At 39.1% G+C, this 14,474-nt stretch overlaps 1 protein-coding gene across 1 annotated transcript in view; it reads left to right on the forward strand.

The window, feature by feature from the left end:
• DIPK1A (divergent protein kinase domain 1A) overlaps positions 1-14,474 on the forward strand; it is a 124,055-nt gene that overhangs the window by 17,466 nt on the left and 92,115 nt on the right. The gene's annotated exons all lie outside the window — the stretch shown is intronic.

Genomic DNA, 14,474 nt, shown 5'->3' on the forward strand with positions numbered 1-14,474 from the left:
TGGATGCACCATCCTCTTCAGTATTTTGATTATAACAATTTTATTTTTTAATGTTTTCTTATGCTCTGTAATTGTCTTCATTCCTTTCAGAGATTTTATTTTCTATATGTTTATCTTAGCTCTTCTTTTTCATGCTGCTGGACTTTCTCATGTGCTTGGTGATTGTTGGTTGTCTGTTCATATTTTAGAAAGAAGGACTAGGTAACTGGTGTGGCTTTCCTCTGCTGTTTTAAAAGTTAGTCTGTTTTCCCATTAGACCTATCACCGGAATGGATGCCTGACTGAGCCCTGTATGTAGGATGGGATGCCTTGGCTGGCCTGTTTGCTCTAGGTTGAGCCTGTGCTGGGCTCTGGGGTCCCTAGTGCCAGCGGAGTACTTTACTCTTGTTGGACTATACATACCCACAGTAGAAGCCTTGGCTTTCTGCAGTTTGTTCTTTCAGCTATCTGGTTTTTCGAGTAAGGGTTAATGCTAGGTTGCCTATGATCTCTGTGGGGTCGGGGAGGTGGTTGGGGGTGCCAACCAGTGCAGTTCCAGGTACAGATCTTCAATTATTCCCACCGTCTTCAACCTCACTTCTCACTCCTGCCCTCCCTTGTACCTGTTGGCTCGGAGCCCAGAGCCATCAGGTGTTCCAACTGACAGATTGGCTCTCTAGATTCCCTCTAGCATTCCAAGAAGCAGTTTGGCTTCCAGCTCCTTTTAGGTTGCCTGGTAGAGTATTCTGGTCTGTGGCTTTCTCTGCCTGCCTCATCCATCAACACAATTCCATTTGCTTTTTGAAACTAGAAATGTGTTGGATCTTTTATCCGCTGGTGAATTTCCTACTTTTCTTTCTTTCTTTCAGCTGTTAGAGATTTATTGCTTCTTTTGCCTTCCTTATTTGAGTGTGGTTTTGCAAGCTGTAAGTAGCAAACATGTATCTTTAGTCTACCATCTTAAACTGAAAGTCCTGATGTGAATTTTAAACTGCAGCATCTGTTTTCTAATATTTACCTACCCTATTTATCTTCATGACTGCAGTGTCTATTTAAGCATTACATAATTAACAAATTAGCTGGGCGCAGTGGCCCAGGCCTGTAATCCCAACACTTTGGGAGGCCGAGGCGGGCGAATCATGAGGTCAGGAGTTCGAGACCAGCCTGACCAACATGGTGAAACCCCGTCTCTACTAAAAATACAAAAAATTAGCTGGGCGTGGTGGCGGGCGCCTGTAATCCCAGCTACTCGGGAGTCTGAGGCAGGAGAATCACTTGAACTCGGGAAGGAGGCAGAGGTTGCAGTGAGCCAAGATCGCGCCACTGCACTCCAGCCTGGGTGACAGTGCTAGACTCTGTCTCAAAAATAAATAAAAATAAAAAACCTAATTAACAAATTATTTCAATAAAATAAGGCGAGATAATTAGAGTAAATAACTTGAGAGGAATAAAAATAAGATGGAACTTTTTTCCCCAGAAAATCTTGTATACAGTTCATTTTGATAAAAAAGAAAAAGAAAAAGAAAAAAACTGCTAAAAGATTAGCATCTTAAATTAGAATCAATTTTGTGGTTGAGTTCAATGGGTTTTAAGTAAACAATATCCTTTCCACTTTACTCATAATGCTGTTCATACTTGGTTTTGATAATGCTTTTGTCCTATAAAAGATCTTTATATTAATGTAATGAATTGCTTAAACATTTCACCAGCTTTTAAATAGCAATTTGGTAAAATAGAAAGACTCATGAGATAATTTATTCCCCTAGGACAGAGAAGGGATAAACAAGCCTTTTCAGTCTGTGATAGCAGAATGGTTTGGTGAATTTAAAAGCCTTAATTATTATGCTTTAAGCAACAACTTAATTTGCTTCTGTCTGATTCTTAGTTTTTGAGTTCTTCCTTTCATAAACTGTATCATGTTGCTATTTTGCTGCTCATCATTTTGCTGTTTCTCTTTTCCTCATCAAAAAGTATTTACTGCTCATGTCCATATATTCCCTGTGCTGGCGGTGTTGCTGTGGGTTGTAGATGCACACTGGCTTTTTTTTTTTTTTTGAGACAGAGTCTCCCTCTGTCACCCAGGCTGGAGTGCAATGGTGTGATCTCAGCTCACTGCAACCTCCGCCTCCTGGGTTCAAGCAATTCTCTTGCCTCAGCCTCCTGAGTAGCTGGGATTACAAGCACGCGCCACCACTCTTGGCTTTTATCTGTACATTTGAGTGCACTTTTGGAGTATAGAGTGTGGATAGTTAAGGGAATCAATTTCTAGATTTTTGAATTCCCGATGTAGTTTTTCCTAACATTGCTCTGCCAGAGAATGTGTTTGGAATGGAGGTGCGTGCTCTGCTTTCCCACCTTCTCTTGCATCGTTATCCTTTCTCACTTTTAGAAAGGAAAGGCACACTGCTAATCCATTTTAGATATTACAAAGGTCCATTGCCCTGGATGTAAAAACTACCAGGACACCAAACAAAGGGCAATTGAAAATTTGGTGTCTGTGTTAAGATAGTGAATGTCGAGAAATACTGTCTCAGGGAATGACTAGATAACAGTTTTTTGCAATATTAGTTTCCAATATTTTGCTGTCAACAGAACTGAAAGAAGGCCTGATAGAGTTGTCTGCTAAGTAACTAATAGATCAGTAAGTATATTTTTGATGGTAGGTTACTGTTATTTTTGTCACATAACTCAAAAGATTTCCAAGAATTGAGAGATAATTGCTACAACAAGACTTCCATTTTTATCTTTTCATTTATGTGAAAAAAGTTTCTCACCACTTAAAGTTATAAAAACAAAAAATAGGGATAATTCTGTTTTTTAATAGCTGAGTCCTATTTCATTCTGGCAAGAAATAATAGTTACTGCACGTTCTTAGATGACACCAAAAGCATGGTTCATAAAGGAAAAATTGATAAATTTGATCTTATCAAAATTAAAATCTTTTTCTCTGCTAAAGACCCTGTTAAAAAGATGAAAAGACAAGCTACAGACTGGGAGAAAATATTTGCAAATCACATATCTCACAAAGGACTAGTATCTGGAATATACAAAGAACTCTCAAAACTCAGTTTTAAAAAATAATCCAGTTAGAAAGTGGGAAAAAGACACGCATAGACATTTTACCAAAGCTATATAGATGGCAAGTAAACACAGATGAAGACATTCAAGCTTATTAACCATTAGGGAATTGCACATTAAAACCGTGATGAGATATCATCAGAATGACTAAAATTAAAAATAGTGAAAACACCAAATGCTGGCAAGGACGCAGAGCAACTGGATGATTCATACATTGATGTAAAATGATACAGCCATGGAAAGCAGTTTGCAACTATTTAAACTTATGGTGAAAAATTGTAGATGTCAACTTAAAAATATGCAAGGGGGTATATAGTTTTCAAATTATTTGTGGGATCCACAAACAAAAATGCTAGAGTTTAAAACCATAATACCTCCATTGCTGAAAGGGCTACATTCCAAAAGAATGCCTTTTAAGAAATCAGAATCTTAAATATCAGAGGTAGTTGAAATATTAAGGAACTTGGCATTTGTCTGTTAAGGGGTAGAATTGTAGTACCAAAAGTCCCTTAATTAAATGATAATCACATAAAATATGGCACTAGTAAGAGTAAGAAAAAGAAGTGTTGTACTATGTTAAGATGATGTTATTGGCTTTAAATGCCTATTTTTTAAATCAAGGTCAAGGGATGTGCTCGGACAGATGTGTACAATAGCCATGTTCTAAACAGGCAAGAGAGAAAAAGGAAAGGCAGGTCAGGGGAGAGTTGTGTTTTTAGCAGTCTGTGTTGGGTAGGGTAGAGTGATGTCGGACACTCATCTCTATTCCCAGAAATCACCCTGAAAGGACTACATCAGGTTTACCTTTAGGTAATGCATGATTTCAGATTTCCTATTTCTAGCTCCCCATGTATGGAAAATCTCTATATATGCTTGATGATGCTGTCCCAGTCTTCTTAAGTGGGGGATTAAGCCTTCCATTTCACCATTAGCCAGCTTAATATACAGGTACTTAAAGGATTAGTTATAGTATAAATGAATTTCAGTCATTTGATAAATATAGTTTTTTTTTTTTTGAGACAGGGTCTCACTCTGTCGCCTAGGCTGGAGTGCAGTGGCGTGATCTCAACTCACGGCAACCTCTTCCTCCCGGGTTCAAGTGATTCTCCTGCCTCAGCCTCCTGAGTTGCTGGGATTACAGGCATGGGCCACCACTGGCTAATTTTTGTGTTTTTTGTTAGAAACAGGGTTTCACTATGTTGGCCAGGCTGGTCTTAAATTCCTGACCTCAAGTGATCTTCCTGCCTTGGCCTCCCAAAGTGCTGGGATTACAAGCATGAGCCACTGCTTCCAGCCCTGATAAATGTAAATTTTCTATGATCATTTTTTAGTTGACAGAGAAGAATGTGGGAGGAAAGGGGTATCACTGGGTGGAAGGGGGCATATGGGAAGATGGGGAAGCAGAGGGTTAAGCTTTGAAGTCTACAGATAGAAGCAGAAGTGAGGTATTTTAGTCTTGCTAATGTATTACTTCACATGATTTAGGAATGTTTTGGTTAATTTTTAAAAATACTGCTGACTGCTCTATTAAGAAATTTGTATCCCTGAAGATTAATTAACCTAAAATATATCCTATTAAATTAGACTAATGCAAAAATGGCCTATAGCTAGATCTACCCAGTGAATGTAAAAGTCATTCGGTTATGTAGACTTCCCTCCCCAAAGGTGATAGAAATTCAGTGTACAAAATGATAGTATTTGGTTATAAATGTCTTATGTAGCAAGTATTTTTATTGAAGTAATTTTGAATTTAAAGAAAAATGGAAGGCCAGGCGTGGTGACTCACACCTGTAATCCCAGCACTTTGAGAGGCTGAGGTGGGCAGATCACCTGAGGTCAGGAGTTCGAGACCAGTCTGTCCAACATGGTGAAACCCCGTCTCTGCTAAAAATACGAAAAATTAGCCAGGCGTGGTGGCGGGCGCCTGTAATCCCAGCTACTTGTGAGGCTGAGGCAGGAGAATCACTTAAATCTGAGATGCAGAGGTTGCAGTGAGCCGAGATCACACCACTGCCTCCAGCCTGGGTGACAGAGCAGGACTCCGTCTAAAAAATAAATGATAAAGAAAAGTAGAAAGAATTCTGACATTATCCAACTTTAAGGTGAATAATATGCTTTAGCATGAGATTTCAAGTATATGATTTGACTTGTGTCAAGCTCCTTTGTCCTTCTGACCCTTATTTTTTTCATTTACCGGTGAGGTGATGATTGATAGGACAGTTTTTTCTTACCTCCCTAATAACAATTCTGGGAGAATTAATTCATTATTGAAAGAGGAATTCTTTAGCTTGCTCATAAAATGATATATCCAAAAATTATACATTTTTGAATGACTTTCCAAAAATATATTATGGCTTTCTATGTTGGACTCTTGCTATTTTTAGAATTTTTTGAAGTCAAATTAGTGAAATGGCTAGTTTCTCCTTTCAGATTAATTGTCTGTCTTTGGTATATGTTTATGAGTTGCCTTAGAGGAATCAACTTTTTTTTTTTTTTTTTTTTTTTAGTAAAGGTCTCGCTCTGTTGCCCAGGCTGGAGTGCAGTGGTGTGATCATAGCTCATTGCAGCTTTGACCTCCCTGGGCTTAGGTGATCCTCCCACCTCAGCCTCACCTCAGCCTCCAGACTAGCTGGGACTACAGGTGTGCACCACCATGGCTGGCTAATTCTCCTGGCTCAGCCTCCCAAGTAGCTGGGATTACAGGTGTGCACCACCATGCCTGGCTAATTCTTCTGGCTCAGCCTCCTGAGTAGCTGGGACTACAGGTGTGCACCACCATGGCTGGCTAATTCTTCTGGCTCAGCCTCCTGAGTAGCTGGGACTACAGGTGTGCACCACCATGCCTGCCTAATTTTTGTATGTATTGTAGAGACAAGGTTTCACCACGTTGCCCAGGCTGCAGTTACATTTTTACTTGAGGAACGGGCCTAGATAGAATAACACAATTGAGATTTAATAGATATTATGTATATTTACTAAAGAGAGCCATATGTGATTTTTCCTCCTGAATCTATACTTTCAAGAGGCAAGTTAATAAATATATATCTAGATGGGATACCTTAATCTAAGCCTTACAGCAGGTGGGTATAGCTTAGAGTCAAGCATTGAGCCTCCTCCATGCAGAAAGTTGTAGGGATTCTAACACCACCAGCAAGCTGCTTCAACTATATGTATATTGGCAGGGGTGCAAGTAGAAGTATCTGTAGTTCATAATTAAAGATTATGACTTTGTGTTCCTGGCCAACATGGCAAAACCTCATCTCTACTAAAAATACAAAAATTAGCTGGGCGTGGTGGCGCATGCCTGTAATCCCAGCTACTCCGGAGGCTGTGTCAGGAGAATCGCTTGAACTTGGGAGGCGGAGGTTGCAGTGAGCCAAGATTGCGCCACTGCACTCCAGCCTGGGTGGCAGAGTGAGACTCCGTTTCAAAAAAAAAAAAAAAACCTCTAACATACACATCAAGTATAGAGTTCTATAATATGGCAAATATATTTTTCCTCTGTTATAAAGAATAACATTTAAATTTTAAATGACTTTTGATATTGAGTGGTTCAAAAATAAACTTTGGGTTGGGCATGGTGGCTCACGCCTGTAATCCCAACACTTTTTGGGGCCATGGCAGGAGGATTGCTTGAGCCCAGGAGTTCAAGACCAGCTGGACAACACTGGGAGACCCTGACTCTATAAAAAATAAATTATTAGCTGGGTGGTCCCAGCTACTTGGAGGCTGAGGTGGGAGGATCACTTGAGCCTGGGAGGTCGAGGCTGCAGTGAGCCATGAATGCACCACTGCACTCCAGCCTAGGCAACACAGTGAGACCCAGTCTCAGTTGATCAATCAATCAATAAACAAATAAACTGTGAAATTCCTTTTATGAAAGATGCTGTGATTGTACAACAAAATCTCAGGTCAGGGTGTGATTTTTAACTATGAAATTGACCTTTCACACAACCTGGAAGTTACTTTTTAAGTTTAGAATTTTCCAAAGTAGATGAGTAAAAGTGCTTAGTTTTTCTTTTTTCTTTTTCTTTTCTTTCTTTCTTTTTTTTTTTTTTTTTGAGACGGAGTCTAGCTCTGTCTTCCAGGCTGGAGTGCAGTGGCGCAATCTTGGCTCAACCTCTGCTTTTTGGGTTGAAGCGATTCTTCTGCCTCAGCCTTCTGAGTAGCTGGGATTACAGGTGTGCACCACCACACCCGGCTAATTTTTGTATTTTTAGTAGAGACGGGGTTTCACCATGTTTGTCAGGCTGGTCTTGAACTCCTGACCTTGTGATCTGCCCGCCTTGGCCTCTGAAAGTGCTGGGCTTACAGGCGTGAGCCTCCGCACCCGGCCGTGCTTAGTTTTAATTAGGTACTAGATCTGCAACTTGGGAAAGTATCTGCTAACTTAATGAAATATCTGATTAAAGATCAGAAGCTATTTAAAAATCAGTAGTCTAGTCAGTCATATTTTTCTACCAACCTAAACTTTTATTAAAGCTTTAATAGCATCCATATTAAATAATAAATACTTGTCAGGATAACTTTTGAAAAAAATAATATACCCTAGAAGAAGATTTAAAGAAATGCAGATACCTGTGCACAGTTAAGCACCTGCTCATGGCCGGGTGTGGTAGCTCACACCTGTAATCCCAGCACTTTGGGAGGCTGAGGCAGGCGGATCATGAGGTCAGGAGATCAAGATCATCCTGGCTAACACGGTGAAACCCCTTCTTGACTAAAAATACAAAAAATTAGCCTGGCGTGGCAGCGGGCACCTGTAGTCCCAGCTACCCGGGAGGCTGAGGCAGAATGGCGTGAGCCCGGGACGTGGAGCTTGCAGTGAGCAGAGATGGTGACACTGCACTCCAGCCTGGGCGACAGAGCGAGACTCCGTCTCAAAAAACAAAACAACAACAACAACAACAAAAAACCTGCTAAGTACCTGATCATTAATCCTTATTTTTAACAAAATTGCATAGTGTATCCATGGTTCTTCCACTATGGCCTAAGGAAAACACTCATCCTAAATTGTTGGTTCATTTGAGACCGATCTGCTGAGAACTCCGCCAAATTTCCCATGTAGCCAGTTGTTAAAAGCAGTCAAACACTTTTATTACAGGCCTATTGGTGGCATGGGCTGTCTGTTATTAATGTCCAGCTTTCATTCCATAACAGTCCAACTCCTCTATGGGTCTTTATAAAAAGAGGTGGAAAGAGTTTCTGTTCAGACCTGGCCTTCTAAAGTGACTAAACAGAAGCTAAAGAAGATGATCATCACTCCATCCTGCACAGCCCCCAGTATAACAATGAGGCAGTATAAAGTAGTAAAGAACAAAGTTTGGAAGTCAGACAAACCAGGATTCAGATCCTGGCTCTACTACATATGTGCTGACTGATCTTAGACAATGTGCTTAACCTAAATCTCTTTAACTATAAAATTATGAAAAATATAAAAAATATTATTTCATGGAATTATTATGAAGATTAAATGAAATAATATGTGATGTACTTTGTGTATAGTTCATAACAATAAGTAGGAGGAGGGAAGAAAATCGTTCATTTCTAATGCCTTTTTAATTTTTTAAATCAGAAAAGAACAAATTTGTTCTGCCAGACTATTATTAGGTTCCTAATTCTGTGAAGCTGTGACCTGGGGTAAAGGTTAATCTGTAGTTAGCTTAAAACCAGTTTCATTACTAGCCTTTACAGTATACTTTGGTATTTATCCAAGATCGGGGTGCTGGCTTTTTATGTGAAAGGCCAGAACCTTAACATTAAGTAGCAAGAAAAAGTAGTCCTTAACTTTTCATTAAAGTATAACATGAATATTGAAATGTACATTTATGCTCAAGGAACACCATTTTACCAGCATGCTAGAAGCCCCCATCATTTCTTGTCCTGTCTTCTAATGGAAGTCTAGTTTTGCCTGATTTTGTTTTTGATATAAGTGGACTCATATCTTTGGGGTCTGGCTTCCGTTGCTCAGCATTATGTTTGTGAGAATATCCTTATTGTCACATGTAGTTACATATCCTTCATTTTCATTGCTGTCTAGTATTCCACGTGTGAACATACCTCAATTTATTTATTCATTCTACTGATTTTTGTTTTTAGAGACAGTCTCACTCTGTAGCCCAGGCTGGAGTGCAGTGGCATGATCATAGCTCACTGTAACTGGGCTCAAGTGATCCTCCCACCTCAGCCTCCCAAGTAGCTGTGACTGCAGGTGCACGTCACCACACCTGGCTAATTCTTTCATTTTTTTTTTGTAGGGACAAGATCTCACCATGTTGCCCAGGCTGGTCTCAAACTCTTGGGCTCAAGTGATGCTCCTGCCTTGACCTTCCAAAGTGCTAGGATTACAAGCATGAGCCACTGTGCCTGGCCCTCTCCAGGTTTTAGCTATTACAGATATTGAAGCTATGGATATTCTAGTACCTGTCTTTTGGTGAACATACATAAGCATTTCTGTGGAATGGAATGGCTGGGTCATAGATATACCTATGTTCTGTTTTTAAAAAATTATTTCACTTATTTTTAAAAAATTGATGTAAATTGCATATATTTATAGTGTACAATATGAAGTTTTGAAATATGTGTACATTGTGGAATTGCTAAATTGAACTATTAATAATTTACATATGCATTACCTCACATTTTTTTTTGTGGTGATAACACTTAAAATCTACTTTCTTAGCAATTTTCAAGTATATGTATATTGTCATTAGTTATAACCACAATGTTATATGATAGATTTCCTGAACTTATTCCTTCTGTCTAATTGAAATTTTGTATCCTTTGCCCAACATCTCCCTCTATGTTCAGTTTTTTTTAAAATGCCCATCTTTAATTTATTTTATTTTGTTTTTAGAGATGTGGTCTTGCCATGTTGTACATGGTAGAAGCAGAAAAAAAAGATGCCAACTGCTGTGTGAAACCATTTTTTTAAAGGACTTAATATCGCATTCACCAAGGTGAAGTCTTCATGACCTAATCACCATCTAAAGGCCCTACCTCTTAATACTGTTGCACTGGAGATTAAGTTGCAACATGAATTTTGGAGGGAACACAAACATTCAAACCATAGCAAGTAGTGTATGAGAGTTTCAGTTGCTCCACGTCCTCCCCAATACTTGGTATTTCACATATTCGTTTTAGATGTGCTGATGGGTGTAGAGTGATACCACGTTGTGGCTTTTTGGTTCATTGGTTTGTTTTTGAGATTGAGTCTCACTCTGTCCGCAAGCTGGAGTGCAATGACGTGATCTTCGCTTACTGCAACCTCCGCCTCCTGGGTTCAAGTGGTTTTCCTGCCTCAGCCTCCCGAATAGCCAGGATTACAGGCGCCCACCACACCTGGCTAATTTTTATATTTTTATTAGAGACAGGGTTTCATCATGTTGGCCAGGCAGGTTTTGAACCCCTGACTTCAAGTGATCTGCCCACCTCTGCCTCCCAAAATGCTGGGATTATAGGCATAAGCCACCAGGCCCACCATGTTGCAATTTGAATTTGCATCTCCTTGATAACTAATGAAGTTGGGCATCTTTTTAGGTTTATTTTCCATTTGGATATCCTCTTTTATGAAGTCACTCAAGTTCAGGTATTTTGTTCATATTTCTATTGGTGTTCTGTATATATATTTTTAATCAACTCAGGAATTCTCTGTGCAATCTCTATGTAAATAAACCCTTTGTCAGATATATTATTGCCATATCTTCTACTTTTGTTGTCATTTTGTTCTAATATTGTGTTTCGGTGAGCAGAAGTTCTTTTTTTAAAATTTTATTTATTTATTTATTTATTTATTTATTTATTTATTTATTTTTGAGATGGAGTCTCGCTGTCACCCGCCACCACGCCCAGCTAATTTTTTTGTATTTTAGTAAAGACGGGGTTTCACCCTGTTAGCCAGGATGGTCTTGATCTCTTGACCTCGTGATCCACCCGCCTCAGCCTCCCAAAGTGCTGGGATTACAGGAGCTACCGCACCTGGCCGAACAGAAATTCTTAATATAATCAAGTTTATTGTTTTTTTCTTTTATGATTAGAGGTTTTGTGTCCAGTTTAAGAAGACACAAATACTTTAAATATTCTAAGGTCACAAAGATATTCTATTGTTTTTCTCTGAAAGTGTTATTGTCCTATCTTTCGCATTTAGATCTGCAGTCAGTTAGGAATTGATTTTTGTATATGGTATAATTACAGTTAAAGATACATGTATTTTTTCCAATTAGATATTCAAGTGACCTGGTACTGAGATTTTTTAAAAAGCAGCATTGTCCAAAAAAGCAACTTTGGCAATAGTTGGTTCATTCACCACTAGAATGAATTCCAATCCTAGCCCAAAAGGAGGCTGAAAGATGTGTCAGAGCCTCTTTTTCTTTCCGGATCACCATTTAGTCTATAAAAAATAAAGCATGTGGGGATTTCTGTTGTGATCCCCACAAATTGAAAGTCACATCTGCAAAAGTTAGATAGAAGTATATCATGCAGTATCTGTGAAGTAATACTTGCAAGGTATTTATGATAGGTTAGTCACCAGTTAATGTGCTAGGAAGAAGTCACCATGCCCGGCTATTTTTTAAAATATTTTTTAGTAGAGACAGGGCTTCACCATGTTGGCCAGGCTGGTCTCAAACTCCTGACCTCAAGTAATCTGCCCGCTTCAGCCTCCCAAAGTGCTGGGGTTACAGATATGAGCCACCATGCCCAGCCTTGGATTAGCTCTTTATGATTCCTTAATCCTTTTTTCTAGTACCTTACAAATTAATTTTTCTGTTTTACATCTGTTAAGAGACAAAGGATTTAAGTGCAATTAAATTGGACATAAAACTGGTAAGAATTTATTACATAGTAAAACTCATGATCCTATTCAATTGTAAACTCTTGGTAGCTAGTGGGTACAGGGACTATGTTTATACTTTTTGGATTTCCATAGAGTGAATGAACAGTGAATTGCATGTAAGGGTATCTATATCTTTGTGAATTCACAGTTGTCTCAAGTAGTAGAAAAGCAAAAGTAAAAGTTGTTTTTACAGTTGATTTACAGTTTTCACCAAAGATCTAAATGACCTGTGTATTAAACAGGATCAAACTTCATCATCCAGGACCATGTATAACAGCACTCAATAAAGCAATAGATAAAGGGTCTTGATGTCTGATAGTGCTGCGTGGTACTTGCTATGGAGGGTCTGGCAGAACTGGACTAAAACAGCTTCTCTGAGCTTCTTTCTTTCTTCTTTTTCTTTTCTTTTTTTTTTTTTTTTTTGAGACGGAGTTTCGCTCTTGTTGCCCAGGCTGGAGTGCAGTGGTGTGATCTCGGCCCATCGCAACTTCAGCGTCCCGGGTTCAAGCAATTCTCCTGCCTCAGCCTCCTGAGTACCTGGGATTATAGGCATGCACCACCATGCCTAGCTAATTTTTGTATTTTTGGTAGAGTTGGGGTTTCTCCATGTTGGTCAGGCTGGTCTCAAACTCCCGACCTCGGGTGATCTGCCTGCCTCGGCCTCCCAAAGTGTTGGGATTACAGGCGTGAGCCACCATGCCCAGTTTCTCTGAGCTTCTTTTATGTTCTTCTGTTTTCCCTTCAGAAAAACTATACTTAGGTTTTCAAAAGCCGCCTATTTAGTTAAATGAATGCAGAAAGATGTGATCCAGATTTCCATAACTTCAACTCTGTACTGCATTTTTCTGACATTGTTTTTCTTGCTGACTCTATGCAGAGCCAAATCTACAGCTTTTTTATAGTAGAGATGATGTTTCCTGTGAGGTTTTTTTGTTGTTCTTATTGTTGTTCTTTTGTTTTTCTTTTTGAGATGAAGTCTCTCTCTGTCGCCCAGGCTGGAATGCAGTGGCGTGATCATAACTCATTGCAGCCTTGAACTCTTGGGCCCAGGTGATCGATCATCCCACCTCAGACACCTGAGTAGCTGTTCCAGCCACCAGAGTAGATGTTCCAGCCTGGCTAATTTTTATCTTCCTATTTTTTGTAGAGACAGGGTCTCGCTTTGTTACCCAGGCTGGTCGTGAACTCCTGATCCTCCCGCCTCAGCCTTCCAAAGTGCTGGGATTACAGACATGAGCCACCATGCCCAGCCATTTCCTGTGTTTTAATGTCTTTAGTTAGTTATAAAATAGTGAGGGATTTTTTTTTTTGCTCAATTACTTGAACACGTTATAATATAATAAGGATAACATAAAGATCTTATCCTTGAGTTGTCTGGAACTGTATTTTAAATGATAAAACTAATTTCAGCGACCCTGATCGACCCTGTTGATTTTATAGATAAGGAGGAAACATGTTCAGGTCACGCAGCTAGTCAGTAGCAGGGATAGCACTTAAATCCTGGTCTTGTGACCTTGATTCCAGTACCCCTCTCTGCTTTTAAATATATTGAGCCGTAATTTTTAAAGAATCTCCCCAAGTTTAAAGATTCAGAATTTATTGTGTTTTAATAGTTTTAAAACCATTTCTAATCTCATTTTATTTTGGTGACTCTGGGACTTAAAATACATAGTTCTTTAAAAAACTGTTATATTAATATATAGTATCTCACAAAATAAAAGTATATTGCAATTTCTAGCAAAATACTGAACGGGAATGTCAAGTTATGAAATGACTTAGATTAAAAGAGTTTAAGACGTGAGCAACACGTTCTTTTTAGTATTATTTAGACAGTAGTGTTGCTCAATAGAGAGGTGGAAATATTGAACTGGGAATCTCAAGACCTGTGTTTTGTCCTGTCACCGACTAGCTGTATGATTCTGAGCAAATGACCCACCTTCGCTGGGCTTCAGTTTGCTTGTCTGATACATAAAGGAATAGAGCTAGAATTAGAACTATCTCTTCAGTAAATAACTCTCACTGTTGCTGAATGTGAGAAGTCAGGCAGAGCACATTTGTTGTCAGAAGTCTTTGGACATGAAAATGATCTGTGCCTAATATTCTTCATCTTGACGCTAGTAAGTAACCACAGGCCCGCCAGCCAGCCAGCAATCAATCTCCATCTGTAGAACTTCCATTGTTGTCCATGTATAGCAGTCTGGAGAAGGGCCAGGTTTTATTTTTGCCAGGAACTCTCTTGGCAAATCTGTATCCCTAGGGATGTCTGTTTAATTTTGTGGTGCAGAGCACAGTTTAGTGAAAAAGAAGAGGAATGCTAAGCTATTTGATTCTGAATGCTTTCAGAGATAGATCATTTTCATTTGTTTCCATAGTATCTATGTTTCAAGATGTTTTGAGGGAGAAGGTGAGCCAAAATAAGATGAAAAGAGGAAGGTGAGAAACCTTCCAGTATATGCTGACTCAGGAAATACATTTGAACTATGCAAGTATGTGTGTTTCCACAAATAGAAAACTTCTGATATACATATCCAGATTTGTCATTTTAGCTTTTCTCATGCATAACTTTTTGATTTTAAACTAGTCT

The sequence above is a fragment of the Pan paniscus genome, chromosome 1 (genome assembly GCF_029289425.2).
Source record: "Pan paniscus chromosome 1, NHGRI_mPanPan1-v2.0_pri, whole genome shotgun sequence".
Taxonomy (NCBI): Eukaryota; Metazoa; Chordata; class Mammalia; order Primates; family Hominidae; genus Pan; species Pan paniscus.